Raw genomic sequence first — 26814 nt, 5'->3', positions numbered from 1 at the left:
ATATATATATATATATATATATATATATATATAGTGCTTTATCTTTCAACTTTCTGAAGACTGTAGCCCTTCTTTCCTGTCATTGCTTCCTATACACATTTCTTAATTTAATATATTCAGAGTTGCCTTACCTCTGAGAAGGAACTGCTCAATTATAAGTTTAATCTGGTTTTAGATCTAAACGCTTTAGATAAATTTATTAAACATTTCATTTCAAATCACTATTTCACACTTCTTAGTAAAAAAAAATAAAGTCTATGTATTGGGTCACCTCTCCAGAAAAATTTTTCTACTTTGGCTTACCTTCATTTTCAGAAGTTTTTCCAACTTTTATTTTTCACATATTTTCTCTTATGAAAATTTCATCTTCCTTGAAAGCCTACCCTGACACCCCTCTCCAAATCTATATTAGGGACATTCCATATAATAATACAACATCAACCTTGACTTTTAAACAAATGCCACACTATATTTTAACTATCTGTTTCTTTTTATTATCTAATATTCAGGAAAATTGCAAAGAGTAAACAAGTTCTATTTCAATTCTATATTGGCAACATGTAACTTAGTGCTCAGAGAATATTCCTGAATGAATTCATTAATGTATGCCAATTCCATCAATATGTAGATGACACCCAGAGCTGCATTGATCACTAAGATCCCTCATCTGTGTTTTAGTCATTTATTCTAAAATACCTGTCTATCTTATAAAACTGCATTTAAGAAAATACATTTTCACCAAACCAGCTATGTCTCTTCAGAACATATTCCCTAAGTCACTATTCCATAATTTGACATTGAATGCTAGATATCTTTCCCACCATGATATTCTGTGTCTATGTAGATGGCTCATTTTCTCAACTCCTTCTTTACACATGCAACAATACAATGGATAAGATCATATATCTTATTTCATGGACCTTGGCAAGAGTCTGCATCCTGGCTATTTCACTCATTAGCACTTTTATATGTACAAGTCCTTCTCAAGTATCATTGCTACTTTCCAGACCACAACTACACTCATGGCATGTATCAGCTTCAAAATCCCCACATGCTCTTTCAAGGTCCTATATAATATGTCTCAATCTGATCTGTTAGTTTTCCCCCTCCTGATACCAAAGCAGAAAGTTTTGCATAGTTGAAAAATTATGCATTTTGTTGACACGAATGTATTCTTCAAACTTTTGTTTTCTAATTATTTACCAACTTTCTCAAATCCCTTTCTTGCCTATGACTCATTGTTTAACTATAGAAATGAGAGAACGATATCTATATTCTAGTTGTTATTATGTGTGGAAATTATATATATATATACACATATGTATATGTATATATATATATAAAGCATATATATGTATATATATATACATATGTATATATGTGTATATATATATAAAGCATTTCTGCATTAACAATAATTGCTAATAATTGCTATTGCAATAAGTGCTTTATATACATTACCAGTTGTATCATTTCTTAGCAATAGTTGTTATTCTGGTTAAGCTAAACTGCACTTTATATTTTACCTTAAACTCTTCATATGAACACAGACTACTATTAAATCTGTGCTATTTTTACAACTATATGATTATAAACACAAATGTTTTCTTAATTTCACCTTGCCCCATAATATAGGAATATCCCTTCAAAAAGTGGTCTCTACTCTCTACTTCTGTATTTTACTCATTTCTTCCCATCCCCTTTTGAATCTGTTCCAATCTGGCCTTTGCATCTTGCACTCACCAAATTATGCTTCCATAGGTCACCAATGATATGAAACATGTCACATAAAATATTTCAAGTATAGCCCAGTATGGCTCTTCATCCTGATTCTTTTAGATTAATAGGAAAACAAAATCATTTCTGAAAATTAAAAGGAACTATAGGCACATTAAGGTCTCAAGGCCTGAAGTATTTTGATGAAATAAATCAGCCAGATTCTAAATTGTTGTACATGCTCTGTGTTATTAAGGGCTGTCATATATTTGAGGGAGATTGTCAAAAACTTCAGTTACTTAACAGATGTTCAAAATTGTATAGTCTCTTATTTTCAAAGACTTTAACAAAGATAAAAGAGGAATCTTTTTCATCTACTGTATGATAACATAAAACTCTTATACACATTGTGCTCAGTTATCAAGTGGGTAGTGTTTCTCATACTGAAGAAAAGATGAGCAATTGTGTATAGAATCTGATGTTGATAGCTAGAAAAACAGATCCAAGTTCCACATTTCACTGTCCCCAAACTAGCAGAATTATTTGCTGTATTTGTACAAATAAATACATCTCTTTTTCTGTAACAATAACAATACAAAGCTGTTGTTGGCTGTGAAAAAAGTGTTCTCTGGAAACTTCAAAATTCCGAAGTTTTTTTATACATGAAGACATTTCTTTTGGTTCATTTAATGCAATATAACTGTCAAGTAATTGATTTCCTTTCAACCTTTTTGTTTGAAACATGCTGTCTTGTGTCTATGTCTTAATTTATAAAAGTGAATGAATGCCAACTTGAAGAGAACAGTGCATGAGTGTACTGAGAGAAAAGCTTAGTGTTACTCAAGTTCTCCTGGAAACGAGGCGTAACTTACCATGTTGGGACACAGGAGGAACACCAGTACATGTCAGGAGGTAGCAGCAGAATAGGAGCAATACTCCAGCTAGGAACCTGTATTATGTATTATCGGCAAGGTGAGACTGAGACGGGGTGTGATACCTAACAATTATACACGTGCTTAGAATTATTCACAGGTGTAACTCGGAGAATTACTTGTTTTGACATGCTCCAACAGACCCGTCTCGGCAGAGTATCTAGCAGGCTGTCTGTAGTGGGTTTAGCCTCAGGCTGTTGGTGGCTTCTCACAGGGTGCCTTGCAGGCAGTCACTCTGCATTTTCCATTTCCCAGACTAACCTCAGCAAGACAGCTCTGCTGTAACTCAGTGTTCTAGCTGAGAGTTCAGTCAATTGTAAGATGAAAAATCTTAATGGAACATAAAAATATTAATGAAACTATTGGCCATTTCTGACACAAAATGAAAAAAAAAAAAAAAGAAAGAAAAAAGGAGGTCTTCCTTGGTGGCACAACAGGTTAAGATGCAGCACTGCAAGTTCAATTCCCGGCCCTGGAGGTGACCCACATAGCCTGACAGACCTCTCCTGACCCGCCTGCTGCTCCTGTCAGCAGTGTACTTCATCTGATTGCCTGTTCTGCTCCCTACTCTGTTTCTGGTGAAGCCTCTCACTGTCCCTGCACCTCTGGCCTGAACATCAGTTCTGTATGCATAAATAAATATTAAAAAAAAAGAAAAAGAAAAAGAAGAAATTTAACTGTAGAATATTACATGCACACCAGTAGATTTATGCTATCCTAACACAAACTTCCTGAATTTTTTCATTTTTAATTTGACAAATGAATAATTACATTTTTGTGATCTTTTATGCAGCAGTTGTCTTGTCCCCAGACTATAGCATTCCTTTACCATAATTACCTATTGCTTTCCATGTTTCATTAATGATTATATGATACATCTATCTTTCTATCATCATTCATAATATACTTTGAGATATTTCATTTTGAAAGTTTAGTATATCTCTGACAAGCTATGAACAGAATAGTAAACATGAAGTGTTATGAAATACTGACTTTATTTTTCCTTCTCATTTCTTTCTATGATCCATCGTAAAAAAAAAATGAAATCTGCTTAACTATATATTGCTCTTAACATTGACTTCCTTAACTTTGAATTTGTTCATGTAAAAGTGCTCACTTGAGCCATGTATCGTCAGTTTCTAGACATTGTATGTTTTGGGGAAAGAAAAAATTTGGGAGAAAAAAATCTATACAATTTGGTTTTACATATACATATATTAATAGATACCACCATTGCACTGGTGCAGCCATCTATAACAAAGGACACCTTTCATTCTGTTCTCTGTTCTTATATTAGAGAATGTTTGAACATGAAATAATGAAATACCTAACATATGCAGGTATGTCTGTACAGACTTTTTCCTTGGTCTTTGCAATAGATATGGAAAGTTAAATCTCCATGGAAGAATATTTCCTGTGAATCTTAAAAATGTTATTATCGCTAATAGAGCTGAAATGTGATTTGATTGAACTACTCTTTGTAACTATTACAAACCACATCTGGTCTGTTGTTCAACAAAAAAAGAAAAGAAAAGAAAAGAAAAGAACTAAGATCCGTATCAAATTTATGTCTTATGCTTTTTATGTACATATTGTCTAGCGCTTTTCAAAATGTATTTCAAATTTTATCTATGGTTAAATGTTACCATAGAAATTGGGACTGTATTAAGTCCCTCAACAAGGCTGTTACTTATAAGAATAGATTAATCAGGTCATGAAACATAGAATTCAGACTTTAAGTATAGAGAAAGAATACACAATTATTACAAATAATTTTCTCTTTTGTGTTAGTAATTCCTCCAATTTCTTGGCATTGTACTAAAAGGTGGCACTTAGTTTTCTGATTTTGCTCTCATATACTTTTTGATAAGATTAATTTGTGATTTATATTTCTCTTCCTTCTGATTGGCTTTTAATTAATGGTTTGTGTTACAATTGGAGAAATTCATTAGTGTTTCTACTGACGCTGAAATATTTTCAGAATGAGTTCACTTGTATCTATTTGAGTATCACATTCCAAGTTATTTTCTTATCACTGAAGTTTAACTGCAGAATACTTGTGAGAGATTTACTATAATAGAGTGAATAAAAATGTATTCTATACTCTTTCCTGCTTCACTTTTTATAATACCTAACTCATTTCCTTTGATTATTGTGTTGTACTGTTTTACACTCACTCTGTAGAAACGTGTGTAAAATTTACTTTGAATACAATTTTAGGAATTGCAATAGAATATAAAAATACCATTAAATATAACAATGCTGTCTTTATCAAACTTTAATACAAGCTCAACAAAATTTTGATGATCTTAGAAAAAATAGAATAATAAGTTTGCTTCATTTAAAATTATAGAGTTACAGAATTTTCTTTCAGTTGTGAAAATTTTGGTGGAGTTTTCATCACTTCTGATCAGGTTTTTCTTCAACTATAGCATAAAAGATTGGATATCATTATTCTACTAAGTCATCTATTTCTTCTATCACTAATTAGCTTAGTTCCTATTTGCTGACTTTTTCAACTTGTCATATGAAATTTATTTATTCTTGATGCACTATACTCAAGGGAAAATGGATTTATTTCCCTTATGAAATCTAAGTGTTTTAGATAGCGGTTTTAAAACCTTATGAAAATAGAATAAACTTTTCTTTTTTCCTCAAGAGGCCATACAGACTTGCTTTAAAGTTAGCATGTTATTTGACAACCTTATGAACAATTACTTGAAAGAAAACATTACATTACTTTCTCATGGAATTTACTCACAGTTCCTGAATCTTGCAAATTTTTTGAGAGAATTGTACTTCAAGAAAAATCACATTAGGCCTTCATAAATTCAATGCTTAATGCAGTCTTCACATTCGCAAACTAGGTCCATCAGGAAGAACCCTCTAAAGGCTCTACAACTTTGTGAATGGTGATAACAAGGAGGAGGGAAGTTCTGAAATTAATGGTAGGAGTATGGAAAACAATGAAGATGAGAATTAAGCTAAAAAAAAAAACCTGAATATTCTGATGTCAGGCAGGTTAAGTAGGGAATTATTTCCATTACAAGTGCAAGAAGAGTTTTGTAAGTCTTTCCCTGTGGACATCATTATGTTCTGAATAACGGGTTTATATGTAATTATCTTTTGACAATTCCACATTATTTAATACATCTGTGGTGGAAAGTGGAAATGAGAGAATAACTTTTATTCAGACATCAGTCATCAGAAGATATAGAATGACTAGACATGATATAAGAATGAGTTCACTTGTATCTATTTGAGTATCACATTCCAAGTTATTTTCTTATCACTGAAGTTTAACTGCAGGATACTTGTGAGAGATTTACTATAATAGAGTGAATAAAAATGTATTCTATACTCTTTCCTGCTTCACTTTTTATAATACCTAACTCATTTCCTTTGATTATTGTGTTGTTGTACTGTTTTGTAACAACCCAGAATTCCTTCATTGTCAGCTAGTTTCCAAAACTGGTAACACTGACTTGCTCCCTTAGAGAATTACATATGATTTTGTAAGAAAAGGGCATAAGGGGTCTAAACAAATGGGTAATGCCAGGGAATACCACGGCATTACTGCTTCCTACCAGTGCAGCTCCTCCTCTCTTGTGCCATCATGGCTTCTCAGTTGAATTTTCTTATTCCCTTTAGCCACGTAGCCTAGTTCAAAGGGTTATCAGTATAAATGAGGCAGACACACTGCTGGGTTATTTCCTAGAGCTGCCTATTGTCGATGTTCCTGTCATTATTACAGTCCTGAAATCCACATGCTAAGAATGGCAGACCCATTCCATCAGTTGGATATTCATTTTTGACTTTTAGGCATAATGAAGCCATGATTACAGCTGCTGCTATTGCCTTTCACCACATAACCCTTAAACCACATGTGTTCTTGTCCCATGAAGCTGTAAAAAGGAATCTGTAGACACCCCTCAGATAAATAAAGTGGAAAAAAGCAAATCTTTACTTAGAGAGTAAAGTAAAGTATAATTAGAGGAGAAAGAACAAAAGCAAAGAGCAGAAGCAGAGACATCCCCAGGCCTGTGTCTAGGGGATATGGAAACCTTTTTCCTTGATTATAAAATGTCATCATCCTACTTTGTGATTGGGTTTTCCTAGTGTCTAACTCTTCCAGGCAGATGTGCCCATTTTCCCTTCTCTTATCATAGAATTTACCTCCCCCGTCCAAGATCTCTTAAAATGTACTGCCCACATTAACCCTCCTGGATTTCTTACCTTATCTCTGGAGTAAGTTTGTTTAGCAGTTCTTATCCTTTATTGCCCTTATCTCAGATGCCTCTTTAACTTTCCCTCAGTATCTATTTGTACTGTCTCCTAAGCTGCCTAATTAACCCTATCTTTCCCTGGGACTCATAAATATCTGCCATTGCTCCGTCCATGCATTTTTTGGATATAATACCTTAGCCCCTCTCTTTGAATACCACAGCTCTCTATATTCCCAGTAATACAATCTATAGTGTTAAGATTTTTAAAGCAATACTTTCAAAAAGTTAATATTTTGCTGAGGACATGTTATAAACTTTTGCAAGTAAAAACAGTGTATATTTTTCTTATCTCATTACTTTTTTCTATTTTTAGAGTTAGCATTTGGCTAGCTTACCATATATATAAGTATGTTTTTACATATGTTAAAAAGAGAAAATAAAATCACTAGTTTTCTATAAGAAGAGAATGCATGGTTTCTTTATGCCTTTATGTGATAAAGTTCACATTACTTTTATTTTCTGAAATGAGGCATGCTAAGTTTTGAACTGGATATATTTCTATAATGTATATTCCTAATGTTATTCTGTGAAGCTGAGATACTACAATATGTATAAGTTTAGAGTTATTTTTATGTTTTCGGGCCCTATCCTTTAAAAACTACTTATTTGTAACGAATCACAAACACTCCGAGGTAACTGTTAAATCAAATAATAGGCCATGTTCATTTTAAGACATATTTAATAACTTGGTGAATCTGTGCCTTACTGATATCTGACAGCTGCCATTTTACTTTTACAAAATATTACTAGGTTGGGGAAAATGAAGAACACCAAATTGGCATATCATCTCAATTATCTTAAGTGATGTTATTTCTTCCATTTCAGAAACTCAATTTCTGTCTGTAATATTTGATTAGTAAAAAAGAAGTTAGAAACTTATTGTTATAACAATATTGAAACTGTACTAGGGAAGCATAGTTATTATTTGTTGCAGGAAGTAAAATTTGTTCATCATTTTATGGAATAAAGAATATTGAAAACATATCATTGAATAATTCATATACAATAAATTACTTTTTCTCAGTTCCAGCCCAGGGAAAAAATCAAACCTACATCAAATCATACTCCAATGTAAAACAACACTTTTCTCTAGAGGATCCTTTTATGCCTATAGTATATATAATTATTTTATAAGTAAAAATGAATTATTCAAACAATGTGATTTTCCTTTAAAATTAAGGTTATTAGGGACTTCTATATATTACACATTTTATCACCCTTGATAAATGCCAAAAAGAGACTTTTATATGAAAGCTTAATAACTGGATACTTACATATGTTAAATTAAAATATAAGCACATTCACTTAACTTCTAGCTTAGAAACTCTTGACTATAAAATCTGTTTGAAGAAGAGTGAAACAATTGAAAATAAGATGGTCCTAAGATGCTATTATAAGAAACGCTGCATCCAATAGCATATAATATAAATCATTTAGTAAATGGTCTTATCTCAGTGCTATGTTGTACCAACATATTCTGATTTAAATACACAGGGCCTTGCTAGTATGAGCAAGACCACAAGAATTTTCACAAAGGCAAAAATCCTATTCAGTATCAACAAAATTTGTAAAGTTCAACCCATATGCTAAATATAATACACACACACATTATATATATATATATACACATATATATATGAAGTATCACATTATTTCTGAACTTTAAAGAACCATGGCTGGTACATATGATAGACATACATGATTATTTGATTGCAGATAATATTTTAAGAGATCAGTAGTGGAGTTAAGGGGGAAAAAAATGAGGCTTCCTACCATCAGGAAGTTTTTCCATACATTAAAAATTCTCACATTAACCCTATTTGAGTCTGAAAAAGAAAAATAGCCCATAGTTCATAATAATGGTCCTTATTTGTAAACAAAGACACGAAGATTAAGAATAAAGACAGCTAGGCCCTCCCTGGTGGCACAGCAGGTTAAAGCATAGCACTAAGAAGCTTAAGCCACTTCCTCATGAGTTCGATCCCCGCCTGCCCCGGAGATCCACATGGCGTGGCAGACCTCTCCTGACCCGCCCGCTGCTCCCCTCAGCAGTGTATTTTGTAGATCTGCCTGTTCTGCTCCTCACTCTGTCCCTGGTGAATCCTCTCACCCTCCACATCTCTGGCCTGTACCCCAGTTGTGTATGAATAAATAAATAAATCTTTAAAAAAAACAGAATAAAAAATCTAGATTTAAAATGACTGATTAGAAACATGCAAACATGTATTGAATATGGTTATTTTTTCAAATCCAATGTCTGAATTAATTCATCACACTGTTTTCATTTTAGAGAAGAAAAAGACAAGAATGTCATTCATCAAATATTTTGCCAGTAGTGTATTTCATGTCAAACAGAGCATGAATTCTATTCTTCAGACCGCAAGTCAGGATTAAGGTGAATGCCATATCTAATAGTATATGCCTAATTCTCCACAGAAATTAGAAAGGATGTCATTTACTTTTCATAAGATAATTAAAAGTTAAAATGAGATCAAAAGTTAACTTTCATCATCATTGTTCTCCACGCTTTCCTTCTGGACAATTGAATTACTCATTTGTAGTAAGTTCATTTTCTGTATGTTTTCCTTGTTAGGTTGCCATCTCATCCTTGTGGAATTTTGTTACTAGCTTTTTGTATTTGGGAAATAATAATTTATAAAAACACGTTTCACAATAAAGTATGTATACATACGTGTTTGCCTAACATAACAAATATAAGCGTTTTTTCCTAAGTTTAAATATGTTTAAGGTGACAGCTGCATACTGCTATCTTTAGCCTCATAAATATAATTTAGCCCTTGGGTAACATTTGTATCCTCATTAAATTTTCAAAAAATAAATATTCTGTGTATATTCCTGGTTCTACTTACATAGATTTTTTTTTTTAAGATGCTGCCTATTTCCTTCTATTTATGGTCCCCCACAAATAGTCTCTCTTTTTAAAAGCTTCTTTTTTTTTTTAAGATTAATTTATTTATGCATAGACTTGGGTACAGGCCAGAGGTACAGGGCTGTGAGAGGCTTCACCAGAGACAGAGTGGGGAACTGAACAGGCAGACTGATGAAGCACACTGCTGAATGGAGCAGCTCATGAGACAAGAAAGTTCTGCTGCATCATATGGGTCACCCCACTGGCCAGGGATTAAATTTGTACTAAGCTGGCTGCTGTTAGTTTCCTAGTGCTGCACTTTAACATGTTGTGCCACAAGGTAGGGCCTTTGAAAGCTTCTTATAGTGACTCCCATGTATGAATTTCTCTCTTCTTGTCTTTTTTCACTTCATCCCTCCTTTCTTCACTTATTTACTTTTGTCATTGGTTTGTAGAAATTAGTATTATTCACACCTCCTCAGATGTACATCACCATATCACACACATCTCTAGTGCAACCGTATTCCTATATTATATTATCACTAAGCAAAACAATATAGCAATTCCTCAGGTAATTCATAGATTTCAAATCATGTTACAAAGCCAAAGTGATAACCTTGGGCATGTATGGTTTTAGAAAAAAATTAGATATGCAATGAATGGCATAGATTTGAAAGCCCAGAAATTAAATGGACAGTTAGTTTAAGACAAAAATTTATATAATGGGGAAAGGCAAATCTCTTCAACAAATGATTTGGGCAACTGGATAGCCACATCCAAAAATAAAGAAACTAGACCACTGTCATACAACATACACAAAAATTAACCACAATCAATTTAAGAACTTGGATATAAGACCTGAAGCTATAAAATACATAGAGAAAATAATACATGAATTATTCCATAATATTAGCTTCAAGGAGTCTTTAGGGACTTGACTCCAACAGTAAAAGGAACAAAAACAAAAGCAAACTAAAGGAATTACTTCAAACTAAAAAGCTCTGCAGAGTGAAAAAAGATTGCATCAAATGAACAGTTACCTTACATAACGGGAGAAAATATATGCACATTGTACATCTGACAAGAGGTTAATATGCAAAATATATGAAAAGAAAACAACACAACACAAATAAAAAATGGGGATATAGCTGTGGACAGAATACCTAGAGGCTTCTACAAAGAGAACGTATAGACTGTCAGCAGGCACATGGAAATATGTTCATTATCACCAATATTAGGGAAATCCAAATCAAAACTATGATGAGATACCACTTCATAACTGTGAAAATGGTACAATTCATGAAAACCAGAAACAACTAGTGTTGATGTTAGTGCAGATAAAAAGGAACCATAATCCAGTCCCTGTGGAAAGCAGTATGTAATGTCTCAGGAAAAAAACGAAAATAGATATGCTATATGACCTAGCACTCAACATCTTGGTATCTATCTGGGCATTACAGAATACTAATTTAAAGTAATATTTGCACTTCTTTTTGAAATAACAGCACTATTTACATTAGCCCACATTATGGAAACAACCTAAGTGTCCAGTGGATTAAGATGATGTGGTATATATGCTATACGCCGTTGAATACTAACTACACAGCTATAAAAAAGGTACTCTTGCCAATTTGCATCAATATGTATGAAATTGGAAGTAATTATGCAGAGTGCCTAGTAGACTATGATGGATGATTGGTCCATGATAATGGGTGTGGTAACATACAATTTGAAAATATTTTCCCCTTATTTTTAAATTAAAAGAAAATTATGAAATGATCTTAATTGTTTTCACAAGATATCTTATGAGCCCAGTATATATATATATATATATATATATATATATATACACTATATATAATACATTGTATTACATTGTATGTATAATACATTGTGTTTTATATATATATATATATATATATATATATATATATATATATATAATATATGTGTGTGTGTATTATTTGTCTAGCTGTATTAAGAACTTCTTGAGAATAAAGGTGGTTATTTCCTATAACTCCTTTTTCACTAGGTGCTTTGGATTTCAATAAGCTGTATATAAACATACTTTATAAAGTCTGAAAGGATATCTAAGTATCTGTTTTCTTTGTTCACAATAACTTAACAGAGTACATAAAGTTTAACTTTAAGCATAGTTTTGAATAATCTGCTTTTTATTCAAATCTTAGCTCCCAAATATAATCAACTTGAATACAGTTAAGATACCATATTTAAAGTGTTTTCCTGTCACTAAAATAAACATACAGAAAGTCTTCACTTAATGTAGTTTATAGGTTCTTTGAAACTGCAACTCACAGTAAAATGCCTTTAAACAGGTCTTTGAATACCATTATTTAGTTCATAAGGGCACAGACACAAGTTATAATGAAATGATATTGACAAAAACAATGTTATTTGGGGATTCGTTATAATGATACTTGTGAGAATATAATGTGATAATGCATATATTGTAGTCAAGTTGGGCTGCTACAACAGGAGAGCATGGCTATAAACAACTGAAATTTCTCTCTGAGAGTCCAATATCAGGATTTCAGCTGTTTGGAATGTGGTGAGAGCTCTGCTTTGGTTTGCACATTGCTGACTTTTCATTGTGCCCTCATATGGCATAGAGAGGTGATGAGAAGCCATTTTATGTGACACCCCCCCCATACACACACTCTTGTGTGGTGATTGTTATGTTCTTGCAAGGGCACTGTGTCATTCATGAGAATTCTATCCTTATTACCTTATATAATCCTAACTATCTTTTAAACATCCCACTTCCTAATACCATGGCATAAGGAGAGGAGAGGAGTCAGAGTTCAGCATTTGAATTTGGTGAGAATGCAGACATTCAGTATATAACATTCTGTTCCTATTCCTCCCAATCCATGCATTCTCTTATGCAATATATATTAACTATATTCCAAAACCTCCAAAGTCTTACCTGGTCACATAATTAAATGTAAACTATAAAATCCAAACTCTCACTTCCATATCATCTCTAAATTAGGTATGGTTAAAATTCAAGGCATAATTCAGGTTGACACAAAATTCCTATCCAGCTGTGACTCTGGAAAACCATATTGTTAATTCTAAAATACAACACTGGAATAGGCATACAATAGAAAAGTCAAGGACTGCTATCTTTAATAGCTTAACATGTTACATATAAAAATAACATGAATGTTGCACACTTACAAGCAACTCCCAACACCAATAATATGTTTATAAATTTCTTGGGAAGGAGTGGATAACCGTTTGCTTTTAAAAAGTAATAATTCTGTTCACAATTGATTCCGAAGAACTTTTCAGTTCTATCAAAGGATATTCTATTGAAAATGGCTAATTATTAATTTGAAGAACTTGAATAGCATTCTAAAATAATAAGAGAAAAAGTCAGTAATTTAGGTTATATACATTAGGTTATATACTAACCTAATGATCACTTATTTTTTTTCCTATAAAATTGACTTCCACAAAACTAAAGGTCAAGTTCTTGTTAACCTAAGTGAGCTTTTTAAACTAGTACTCAATAGAATTTTCTAATCATTTATGCATTGTTAAATCAAGGACTTTAATATTTTCCTGAAAGTGAAGCAGTTTTTTATTGATACAATGAGTGTTAATCTAATCTTCCTAACACTAATATGAGCTCAAACACCCACATTATCGTTCATTCATTTGTGAATTCATGTAGTTCTCATGGAGTGCTCACTGTGTGTGAGGCATTGACTCAATTCGCTGAAGTATAAAACTAGAAAGGCATAATTAATGGCCTGCATAATTCTAAGAAAGAGTATGAAAGCTATGAAATTTTCACTTGCAAATGTTCTATATAATCAACTTGAAATTGCATGAATATAATACATTTGTTTTCTTTTTCTTTTATTTTCTCAGTACAAATAATAGATTCTCCACTGTAAGTAATAGGGGAAAAATAATTAGAAAAGCTTTTCGCAGTTTACTCAACAATTCTATAAACAGCTTGGACTAAAGCTCAAAAAATTGCAGATTGAATAACTTAATATAATTTAGGTGAAAAGGTTTGCTAATCTGGAAGCCTTTTCCATTATTATATTTTTATTCTTGTTCTCACATGGTAAGGTAGTAGCTTATATTTGCATTTTTTTCCTTAATTACAGAGACAGAAAAAAAGAGGGGGTGAAAAAGAGGTGGGAAAGAGAGATTGATTGACTGATATTTAGTGAAATTTGCCAGCACAAAGTCACTTTATGTTCACATCAGAAGCCCAAAAGCCACCCTCTTTTATTACACATATAATATTGACTAAGAAGGCTTTAATATTCCCTCAGCTTATTGTTCTGGCTCCCTTAAGCACTGATTTCAGAAAACTTGTAATTGCACACTCTTGTCTTGTTCCCTGAGAAGGTAGATTTTTCTCCCAGTGTTCTGTCAGTTTTGACACCAATCAATGACTTTCTCAAAGATTTGTGATATTTGAAATGAAAAAAATACAGTAACCGTCGTTGAGTCTTCCTGGGAGGGGAGGGCCCCAAATCTGTTGTGTTACCAAGCATAGTGAAGGGTACCTAAAGACCCCCCCCAATCTGTCTGCTCTAAATGGGTTCTTATCTACCACATCAATCAAAATACACTCTAGTGCATAAAAGCTTTAATGGAAAGGAAGTTTCATACAATTAGTGTTCAATACAAAGAAGATAAGAAAAAGATTTAAAAATATAGTTTCTAAATCACGCACCTATTAACATCGGTAAATGTCCATCCAAACAGGGTTAGCCCAAAGCAGAACCACTGAGTCCGTAAGGGGCAAAGAGGCCACGCAAGTCTGGGAGGAAAGGAATAAAATCAAAATCAAGCTCAGGGCTGCCATTGTTAACCACTCCATGGGCTCTCACCCATGTTTGCTGCAAGCGCCTCTTTCCATACTCCCCAAGCAAGTGCTGCTTCTTCACATTGCTTTTCTGCTCCCTGGGCCCCCTCCAGCTCTCCTCCTTCCTCTCCTTTTTTCTTCCATCCTTCTCCAGTCTTCTTACCAGCCTCTCCTCTTCCCTGCTCAGCTCCACCCTTCCTTGGGTGGGGCAGGGAACCTCCCCTTACCCAGAGGACCACCCCGTTACAGATTCTGGGGTATTTTGCTATTCTTAAAATTCATTTATTTATTTAAACTGTGAAATATTGGAATACTACCATCGGTATTGCCACCATAGTGCACCCCCCACCAACGAACACAGATTCTACCATCTTAGGCCATTGTTCTTCCTTCCTTCTGTGTCCTTTCCACTCCCTCGCCCCTCCTCCTTGGTGTCTCAGTTCTGTAGGCAGCTATCAGGGGGTGGTTTTTCAGGTTCTCTTTATCTGACTTTTAATTAATTTATTTAATGTTCCACATAGTAGTGACACCTTTCTAGTATTTATCTTTCACTGTCTGAAATATTTCACTTACCATTATTTTTTTAAGCTCCATCCATGTCCCCACAAATGGCATGGAGAATGTCTGTTTTGATTGGTGTGTGTATATATTACATCTTCTTGTCCACTCATCTGTTCTGTGGTACTTACGTTGTTACCACGGTTTACTTATAATAAATAGAGAAGCACAATGTGTCATGTACCTATAAGCAGACACAGGAAGGTCTAATCTTGTTGACCAACAACCTCCTTAAATTGCCCCAGTGATTTCTCAAGAGCTCTCTTCTTTTTAAACTCTCTTTTATCTCTTATTTCAATGGAGGCATTTAATCTCCTCCCTAAGGTAATTGTTTTGAAAGAAGGCCTCCTTACATGTTTAACTTACTTGGTTCACTTTTTCTTTGACAATATGAGGAAATGAAACAAAGGTCAGTAAAAAGCACGAAGAATACCAAAATGTTGAAAATAAAATTATATGCAATACCAGAAATTTGGCTTTTTCAGAATTTAAACAGTTTACTTTAAAATGCTACCCTTAAAAGAAAAATGAAGTAATATATAAGTAACTGTTATTTGAGAAATACAACTTACAACTCTATAAAGTATAAAACATCATTTTCTCATTTTCCCCACTCTCATTCTTGAAAAAAAAAAAAAGATTTATTTGTGCATACAGAACTGGGGTACAGGCCAGAAAAGCAGGGGAAGCGAGAGGATTCACCAGAGACAGAGTGGGGAACAGAAAAGGCGGACTGACGAAGTATACTGCTGAGGGGGGCAGCGGGCAGGTCAGGAGAGGTCTGCCACGCCATGTGGTCACCTCCGGGGCCAGGTGGGATCTAACTCATGTGGAAGTGGCTTTCCATTCTTAGTGCTGCACTTTAACCCGCTGGGCCACCAGGGAGGGTCTCATTCTTGAAATTTTTATAAGTAAACTATATTTCAATATGTCTACATGCACATTTAATATAAATGAACATAATTTAGATTTATTGTTTTTTTTGGGGGGGGATATGTTCTCTTTTTCACCTATCTTGCAAGGTGAAGAACTTCTTGGTCAAAATACATTGTTCTTTTAATTTCTATTACTAAATGTTTTACCATTAATATTGTAAACATTTCTCTGATGTATAAAATTAAAAATATTATCCTTGTTATTTAAGTAACTTCAATAGTATTTTAGAAAGTGTTTATTTGTTCCCTATAGATTTTAAAGGACACAAATATATTGCTTTAATTTTCCTTCTTCTATTGGGGTATTATTGCACTAAAACTGTGTGTCTATATTCCCTATGACACTTAAACATATCTTCAGTTCTGGCAATGCAATTTCATCTCATTTTTTAGCATAATTTCATTTTTAGGTATCTTGGTTAAATACAATTTATATTCTGATGAATCTTTTTGTTTCATAGATTGTTAACTTTTCCTATGAGTATTTAATACATTTAAAAATATATTTCTGCAACACATAATGCTAACTAATGTTTTAAAAAGTCAATAATAATCACAAGAAATGGTTTTCAAGAAATATGGGCACTTTATTGAAAAGTACAAGATGTGTGAAAAATGCATATTCCTGAAAGTCCAATTCTACTTTTATTCAAAACACACTTCTTAATGTGTTTTTGTATACCAAAAAAAAAGAAAGTTTATTTACAAACACTATTAAGATTAGTAGTAAGCATATGAGAAGAGACATGACTCATAAAACTAGTTAGCTTCACTTTTGCTTCAAATATTCCTATATACTAGCTATAAGTATAAAGTTATATTTGAATAAACCTTATTTACTTCTGTACATAAGATTTGGGAGTATATTTAACTGTTGAAATTAAACACTTTCTCAATCTACATAGGAGATTTCTATTTTTCAAAAATTCAGTTGTTAGTGTTATTAAGGAACAGTACTGGTTTCCTCATGGTCACCTCAAAGTCTCATTCAGAAATCAGATACCTCACTTTGCAAAACACTAAAGTAGTCTATTTTGACAGAGCCTCTCAGGAGACAGAAGTTATACTGATAGAATTCTTGGTCCAGATTAATTTATTTTCATGGTGAACTTAAAACAGGATAATCTTTCAATGTTATGACAGGAATTTGACCTTGGAATGGTTAATGATAATTGGATCCACACTCATGATATATTTTATATTGTAAAAAATAGTTGTAAGTGTGAATAATGTCATCTTGTTATTTTGAAAATGAGAAAAAAATACTAGAATATGAGAACAAAAGAAGTATAAAGAAGTCAAATTCAGAGACTCATCTGAATTGCCAATTAAGGAATATAAATAAGCAGTGATGAGAGAAAATGGTAAACATTTCTACATTTTAGCTATGTAACAATTGAAAAGGATTCCTCTATGACTAAATCATACTATGAAAGAGAGAATAGGTATTTTTTTTTTCTACCCTACTCACAGAAATAAGAGCATGAACTGTTAGTGTACAAATTAATGATTTTATTTTGGTTACTTCCCACTAAAAATGATATAAAGATAGAGGGGTATTTTGGTTCTTGGAATGGTGAACTGAGGGTCTAGACATATAATGGTAAACACTTTGTGGTATTTCCATTCAATAACAGCCTTCTTGTGTAGTATTAAACAGGAAAATATATGATTATTTAAATCTCTGCTCCCATAGATTGATGCCTATAGCAAATCCTTAAATCACAACTATCCCAATAAATTTCAAATGATTAGAAGGACATTACTTTCTATGCTGAGAAATGCTGTCCTGGATGATGGCTGTGTTCATTGGTGACAAGATTTCTTCAGATTTACCAGCTTTTTAAAGTCTATTTACTATCAATTCTTGCAGATTTTGTGAGCTATCTAATAATATCTCAAGTTTCTCTTTTCTGTTTGAGTTAGCAAGAGTTGGCTTGTGATGCTGGCTATCTAGAACTTTAGATAATTCAGGAACCAACTCCTAGTGGCATCATTTGAATCCCATTGGTGATTACTTTTACAACTGAGTTGCCTGAATCAATACATTTCCCTTTTGGCTTAAAACAGATTGAACTAGGTGTCTGTCATGTCACCAATAAGAGACTGCTGGTTAAAAATTTATGCCTAAAGTAAGTCAGTTTGAATCCAAAGGGAATATAAATAGAAACATAAAATACTCACCTAAAAAAAAAACAGAAAAGAAATATTCATCTATAATAAAAACTTTACTTGTGCTATCTTTATCAACCAAACACTAAATATACATCCTTTATAGAAGTTACATTATCTTTTCTTAAAATTTTCTTTCTGCACAGAAATCTGTTCAAATGTAGTATTTTCCTTCTCGGTGAGTCTAGTCAAAGGCTTTAACTGTTTTTTTTGTTTTTGTTTTTGTTTTTTTTTAAGATTTATTTATGCATACAGAACTGGGGTATAGGCCAGAGGTGCAGGGGCAGTGAGAGGATTCACCAGAGACAGAGTGGGGAGCAGAACAGGCAGACTAATGAAGCACACTCCTGCGGGGAGTAGCAAGCAGGTTAGGAGAGAACTGCCCCCTGCCCCGTGGGTCACATCCAGGGCAGGAATCGAACTCATGCTGAAGTGGCTTTAGCTTCTTAGTGCTGTGTTTTAACGCACTGAGCCAACAGGGAGGGCCCTAATCATTGCAATTTTTAAATGAACACCATAGCATAAAAATTAAGATGTCACAGTCAAAACCATTTTTTACTGCTGACTACAGTAAAATTAGTCAATCCGTTTCTTTCTAAAAACAGTCTCTATTATTTTATTTTTCATAGATAAACACATTAGAAGCTTTCAGAATTTTTATATTGGAAATGTAACAGCACTACTGAGCTTCCTGACTTCCCGTTTCTAGTTATTCTTTAAAATTTGTTCCTGTATATTTTTATAGATTTTCAGTTTCCCTTTTGCCTGTATAATTAATTGCAGATACAGTTTTATAGTGAGATAATTTAACAAAGTGAGAAACATTATACAATGAAACACTAAACACTTAAAGACAATTGCTATATTATAAATATAGCACTTTTCTTTCATGGAAAATCATTCACTAAGAAAAATAATCAATAGAAATTTCAACTATTAGGAATAAAATCTTCAAATATTTATTTTAAAATGAATTGGAATTTTTACCAACATTTTAAATGTTGGCTGTTACAACTTTAATTAGATGTAAAAGGGTAATGAACTTAACCTTCATAACCATTTCTAAAGAACAAAAATCCATTTTTAATAATTCAATCTTTCAGGGAAAAGAAGATAGTTTTAACATTTGTCTGCATGACAGACTCCTTTTTTACAAACATCCTGCATTCTATATCTGTAGTTCTCTGGATTACCAAATTATATTCTATTGGAAAAAATATTGATTATAGAGATGAGACAATCATGTTAAAGAAATACATGGTTTAATAGAAAATAAAAATCAATTAAACTTTAAAAAACATATGAAACAATGTAGAGATTATCTAAACATAGTTTATAGTTATGGAAGGTCAGGCAAGTAAAAATAAAATGAGGTTATATTTCATGGGAAGGGGTATCATGGTTTCATAGCTGGTATTTCTAGCATCTAATAGTTGTTGGCACAGTATATCATAAAGAGTCTTAATGCTCATGTAAGTAAGCTAATAATGGGTTTTATTCACTGACCTTTCATTGCACATTATTTTAAATTAGTAAGGTGATGCTAGTTCCTTTAAATAATTAGTCATAGATCAGGTTTCCAAGAAACCTTTAAGGTTTCCAAGTACCTTTAAGACAGATTTAAAGATGTGTAGATGTTTAAATGCAGCTTATTTTAAATAATAATACTTTCAAGGATGCAAGTCTAACAGAATGGGTTGACACTTCATTGTCAGTTTCACAGGGAATTGTAAGGCTGGAACTGCCCTTCCACAGTCTCAGATTGAGGGAGGGAGCTGGGCCTTTGTAGCCCACACCTCCTTCCTGAGGAGGGATTAACAATTTTAGAAAGAAAAATTCCCTTTAGAGAGAGGAGATTCCTGATGGATTCATTGAAAGCACACTCTAGAAGTTGAGGGACTGTGTGACTTCATCTTGAAAGCATGGCTGTATGGAGCACCATGGTATCCATTAACAGTCTACTCCATGAATTACATGTTGTTGTGGGGATGGCTCTATATACATCCACATTGCAATTGCATCTAAGAATCTTTTTAATTGGAAAAAAAATTGTGTGATATCATCTATTGACTAGTAGTAACTTAGTGTATTTGTCCAGTTAAAAAATGTTTTATTTCACATTTGTATGTTATTCAAAACATAGAAATAAAAAAGAGGGTATCACAACTAGACAGATTTTATAAGAATTATCAAATAATTTCTATAAATATTGAAATATTTTACCCCTGATAGAACAATTTCAATAATTATATATTTTTTAGATTCACTAGTCATTTGAAATATGCCCTTTATAAACATTTTAGCAACATCATATATTACAAATTTTATTTAAGATATGTTTCTTTTTTCTTATTTTTTTTTTAAGATTTACTTTTTATACATACAGAACTGGGGTACAAGCCAAAGCTGCAGGGGTGGTGAGAGGATTCACCAGAGACAGAGTGGGGAGCAGAACAAGCCAGCTGATGAGTACACTGATGAGTGGAGGAGCGGGCAGGTCAGGAGAGGTCTGCCTCGCCATGTGGATCACCTCTGGGGCCAGGATCAAACTCATGCTGAAATGACTTTAGCTTTTTAGTGCTGTGCTTTGATCCACTGTGCCACCAGGGAGGGCCCTTTTTTCTTATTTTACATGTGAATCTTATTTTACATATGAGTAGTTACATGAATTGTTGATACTCAAACATCAAGCCTCCTAACAGGCAAATTAGTCACTGGTTTCTCCTTATGCAAGAAATTGATGAGAAAATAACTTTATGTTTTTCTCTTCAGTTTGTTTCACATACACCTCCATGTAGTGAAAATGGCTTTTTTCCTGTTCCTACTTACATGCAGCTGCCTTGGATTACAAGTCCCAGTAGGCCATGATCTAGACTTCGAGGGCAGGAGAACTTCTGGGACAAGAGACAGGCTGAGCAGCCAGGTGAATCCATGTAACAGTGCATGTAGGCTCCAGCTTCCCTGTTTCTGCAGCCTAATGGGTGCCCTGTTACAGCTGGGAAAAGGACTTGGAGGAGACTTGTCCAGGAAAGGTATGTAGGGACAGTTGGAATAGATGAGTCATATCGATGAGAGACATGTGGGGAGGCTGTCACTATTCCTCAAAAGAAATGACAGCAGCCAATGTTCTGACTTCATGGTGGATTATTTGGCACATTTTGATTTTTGAATCTCTTATTAGGTCTCAGCATTCTGAGACCCTCCTTTTCCTTTCTTTTGGGTTTCCACCAGAAGGTACAGTAGACTTGTGGCAGAGTTTCAGGACTCGGTACCCTACTAAGTGCTGGATACAGCAGATTGGTCTTTTGTCAAAAAGGGGATAGTTAATTTTTACATATTTATAGAGAATATCCTTTCTTCTCTCCTATGCACACTGATTCTATTGATCTTTCAGTATGCTTCTTTTGCTTTTGTACCCACTTAATGACCAAATTCCTTTTAAAGGATGCACCCCTTAACAGTTTGAGGTCACTGGGAGTTCTCACTTGTGTGCTAACAAGTTGCACAATAACAATGGGCTTCAGGGTGATGAGCTATAGTATTATTGTAATAAAACTGAACAGTGTAGGATTAGGAGTGGTGATATTATAAGTGTATGTGCCAGATTGATTCTACTGTTTGCCCTCGGTCACTATTACACATTATAAAAATAAGTACAGTGTTATTTGTTGACTTTATTGACAGATTGACTTTTTTAATTGCTTTGTTCCAAAAATAAAATCACTTTCTAAATTCATACAGCTATCAAAATTCAGATTACTGACAACCTCTATTTTACTATACATCTCACATTGTTTCCAAGTTTTTATGTTGCCTACTAAGTTCACATAAGTGTGTTTATGATAAATTCATAAGATTATTGTCAGGGATTGGATGACCTGATAACTACTGTGTGGTTTTACAAGTTAAATAACTGAGTCATTAACTGTGCTGTCCTTGCAGGCTACTATGTTAAGCCTTTTCTCGCTCCCTGACTTTGTCTTAGGGCATTGACCATAGCACTATACTGAAAAGTCAAACTCTAGAAAGAAAATGCCTGACTAAATATTAATTACCTGCATCATCTTGACCAAGTCATTCAAACTCCATTTAACAAATGGGAATAATGGGAATAACACTAATACCTATACCATAATACTAGGAAGTCTTATTTGAGATAAAGTGGGTGCTCAGGATAGTCCTAATACATATTAAGTGCTGCTATATAGGTGACATTTTTTCACTCACTGTTGCTATCTCTCTACCTTTTTTTTTTTTTTTTTTTTTTTTTTGTTTTTGTATACACAATTGAGCCAGTAATGGTCAGTGATTATTCTAAAAACCCATCATCCAAAACAGTATTTTCATGTGGAAAAAAAATATCGGTTGAAGTATTTGTACCTAAACTGTCTTCTTTCTCCAATATCAAATCATATCCAATCTCAAATCATAGAATTGATTCATTAATTGTCAATTAATAAATAAATAATTGCTTTGAGTACACTTGCACAAAGTTTTAAAACTTGAATTAATCTATTAGTTTTACAGATAAACAGCATAGAAACCTCAGGAGGTGCTGGAATCCATATAAAACTATATAATCAGGTAAACCTCCATAACACTTATCAATCACTTCACAATCCACTTTAAGTTTGAAATCATTTGAACAAGATTATGAAATTAGCAAATCCCAGCTATAAAACTGTTACTATGTTCATATACTTTCAGATAGAGACACAACAATAAAAGCTATTTATTTTGTGTGTGATGATGATGGGCTATATTCACAAGAGGTAAAAATAAAATTGATTTCTTGCAACTTTCACTTTAGGAGAAAATGTTATAGCACAAGTTCTATAGTGAAAGGACAGTTTATTTATCCCTGAAGGATAAATGGCTCAAGCAGCACAGGCCAGAATCCTAAAAATTCGTCTACTAAGTCACCTACCTGCCACATGTGGAGAAATTGTTTTTTAGTGTTCGTGCCAAGGAACTTCTATTCAAAAGTCAGAACAAATCTATGTATAACAAACAATTCATCAAATGTCTTTCAAAAGTATGAGCTCCGAACATATGGAATAGTGTTAGACAGAACAGAAAATTGAAACTGGCATGTTTCTATACAAAATGTTCTCTCTAGAAGGTACTGGTTACCTATGTGCACTCCTTAAAAGAAAAAAAAAACTATCTGTAGCAAGAGTTAAAAGTAATGGTTGATTTTTAGTATGTATATGAGCATCATAATAGTGTTAACTTTTAAACAGTATTCCTGATAATATAGAATAATGTCATTAATATAAATTAGTGGCTACAATGCCAAATTCTCCCATGGACTATTTTTACATTCATATTAAAGAATGTGCATTTTAAAATGCAATTATGACATTTGTTCAACAAATTTATAGCCAATGCGTCCTTTATTCCACATGTTATTTTTATAAATAAGAATTGTATTGCATTGTATTTCAATGCAAATTAGAGACTCAGAAGTAGTTACCATATTTTTTCCTAGCCACAAATTTTTATAATTCAGCCTGAATAATGTTAGTTTAAGAATGTTGTATTTTTAATATCATTATATCCTGTGATGATCACGCATTTACTGATAGTGATAAACATTTTGTTTAGAGAAATTCAATAGCAGTTAACCAGAATTTCTGCACTTAGGCACATATTTTCATTTTGTGTTTTATTATTATTATTATTAATATATCAAGCCTTTTAAACCTCAATTTCCAACCTAAAGAGTAATTTTGTAACTTAGTTAAATTTTTGAATATGTATTTTATGGTAGAGGACTCAAAAATATGTACCAATCTGCAATGTTTTTATATCTTCATTTATTAAAACAAGAAATGAGACTTAGATGTATAGTAATTTGAGCAAGGTCACAGACCTCAAGTTAGGGTCAGGATATGCACCGAAGAGTTCTACCTGCAGAACTACAATCTTGACAAATGGAACATCTTACTTCGGGTAGATCAGTTACACTAAAAACCCAAATATTCACTCCTTCTTATACTTATGGCATTTGCTATGCAAGTTATAATTCTCTGTCCAGCTTGGTTTGACCATGTAATATGCTTTGGCCAATGCAGAGGTAGGAGTAACAATAATAAGTGAATAGACTTTTGAAAAGCAATTATATATTGGGATGTGTTTTTCTTCAATTTTCAGGAGATGGTTATGTCCTAGAATTATATGCTTTTCCCAAGACATTGATAAGAAACATGGGGCTCTGAACTCAGTTGAGAAAGTCATGTAAGGAAAGGTCAGGCCAGGTCATCTGAAATCCAGTAAGATCAGTTGAATTATATGCTTTTGATGCATGAGCTATACCTATTTAATTATTGTTGTTCTATTTCTATGTTGTTCTATTATTATACTGGGCATAGTTTGCTATACATAATGATATACATTCTATATAATTTATTATATACTATCATTTATTCTATAATGATATACAATGATATAAAATGAAAAATAGTATCAGTACCTAGAACAAAATAAATTATCATCTACATCCCTCTCTGTCACTGCTGTGACCATCATTCTTAAACCATATGACACCGTCAATGGGACCACCTTCTACTTGTACCTGTGTACTGCAAGATGCATGCCAAATCCAGTTTTTCAAAATGTACATTTCACATTAATGATACATATTGCAATCTGTGGAAACTAGCTGGGGAAATATTTTCAGTAAATTTCCATTTGCAGTACAGATCTATAGAAGTACAATTGATGATAAGTACTACTATTTTTCATTGCTGTATACTCCATATCTCAAAATTAATTCCAGATAGTATCAAGTATATCTCTTCCATTTTGAAGGGGACAAAAAATGTTTATCATAATAAATTCAGTCAGTGCCAGGAGCAAAGAACCATGGTGGTAGAATATCATAGAATTGCTTTTTTTCTTATTTTTTATACCTAACAGGCTTAAGTAAAAACACCAGGAATTCTTTAGTGAGATAAGTAACCATGAAATCAACTATACTATTTCCATTTTAGTCTCACTGACTTTTTTTTAGTCATCTAATACATTAACTTGGTTTTGACATTGCCAGATACTATGGAAATGCTAAATAAAGAGTGAAGGAGACTGTCCCTTTTTTCAGAAAGTTCTAAAAGGTGAGAACATAATTGAAAATAATTAAAGTATAGGAAGCTGTATGCTACAAATATACTAAGATTTTTCACCACAAAGAAAATCACCACAGTGAAATCTCAATTAAAAACATCCATACATAATGCAATGGCTCTTGACTCCTTTCATTTTCAGTAAGCTCATCTAGACATTTCTTCTGGTGGTATGATGGCAGAGTCTTATGGGACAGTTTGTGTCTTATAAAATTAGGAACTTCTATTAGTAAATGCCATACTTTGTATGAAGGATTACGTGATGAATGAGGCTTAAACAGATGGGCGCAGGTGTAGAGACACTTAAACAGGAGCAAAACAAGAGACCCAGGAAAGATAATTGTATACTCATCAAATGACATGGGTATTTTCTCAGTGCAAAGAACAGCTTCAATAAAGGAAAATAGCAGGACATACATAAGAAATATAGACAGAAAGTTTCTAAATTTCTGAATGGTCTTCTTGGCTCTTATGGATTTCTATGAAGTTAATGAAGTGTTGTTAACCAACCTAACAACAAAACATATAATTAAGGAAAGAGTATATCAAATGGAAAGATTGCAAGTAGAGCAAGTTCATCTAATAACTATTTAAGCAGCCAAGGAAAGACAGCCAAGAACTAAAATGCCAAGAAATGAGTAGGAAATTAGAACTTTAGACACTTTAGGAATTAGTGAAATATAATGAAAATGACATGAACTAGGTTAAATTGTGACTAGTGTAAAGATAAAAGTGCATCAAAATAGGAGAATACAGGAAAAAATAACTGGGACATGATAAATTATGAGTTTTGAAAGGTCAGACGACTTGGAGGACATACTAAGTATGTGATTTTTAACTATAAATCTATGCCCTTGAATCATCAGCATAAAGTGTAAGTTGAAGTCAAGCTATAGGAGTAAAAAATAATGTCTGGGAAAGAGTTCTTTTGAAAAACAGAAAGAGCTTCAGGAGATATATTCTGTTTCTACATCATCATTTGTTGTCATTAAAAATAAGTCTTTCTCGGCCCTCCTGGTGGCGCAGCAGGTTAAAGCACAGCATTGAGAAGCTAAAGCCACTTCCGCATGAGTTCGATTCCTGCCTGCTCCGGAGGTGACCACATGGCGTGGCAGACCTCTCCTGAACCGCCCACTGCTCCCCTCAACAGTGTACTTCGTTGATCTGCCAGTTCTGCTCCCCACTTTGTCTCTGGTGAAGCCTCTCACCCTCCGCATCTCTGGCCTGTACCCCAGTTCTACATGAATAAATAAATCTTTAAAAAAAAAAATAAGTCTTTCTCGATAGATATATAGATAAGATAGAGAGATAAGGTTTTACTTATAATAATGAGGTTATGTTTTAATCACTAAATAATTGCTCTATTT

This window comes from Condylura cristata, unplaced genomic scaffold (genome assembly GCF_000260355.1).
Source record: "Condylura cristata isolate star-nosed mole 26May11 unplaced genomic scaffold, ConCri1.0 scaffold00009, whole genome shotgun sequence".
In the NCBI taxonomy this organism is placed as follows: domain Eukaryota; kingdom Metazoa; phylum Chordata; class Mammalia; order Eulipotyphla; family Talpidae; genus Condylura; species Condylura cristata.
Note: the sequence above shows the minus strand (reverse complement) of the source record.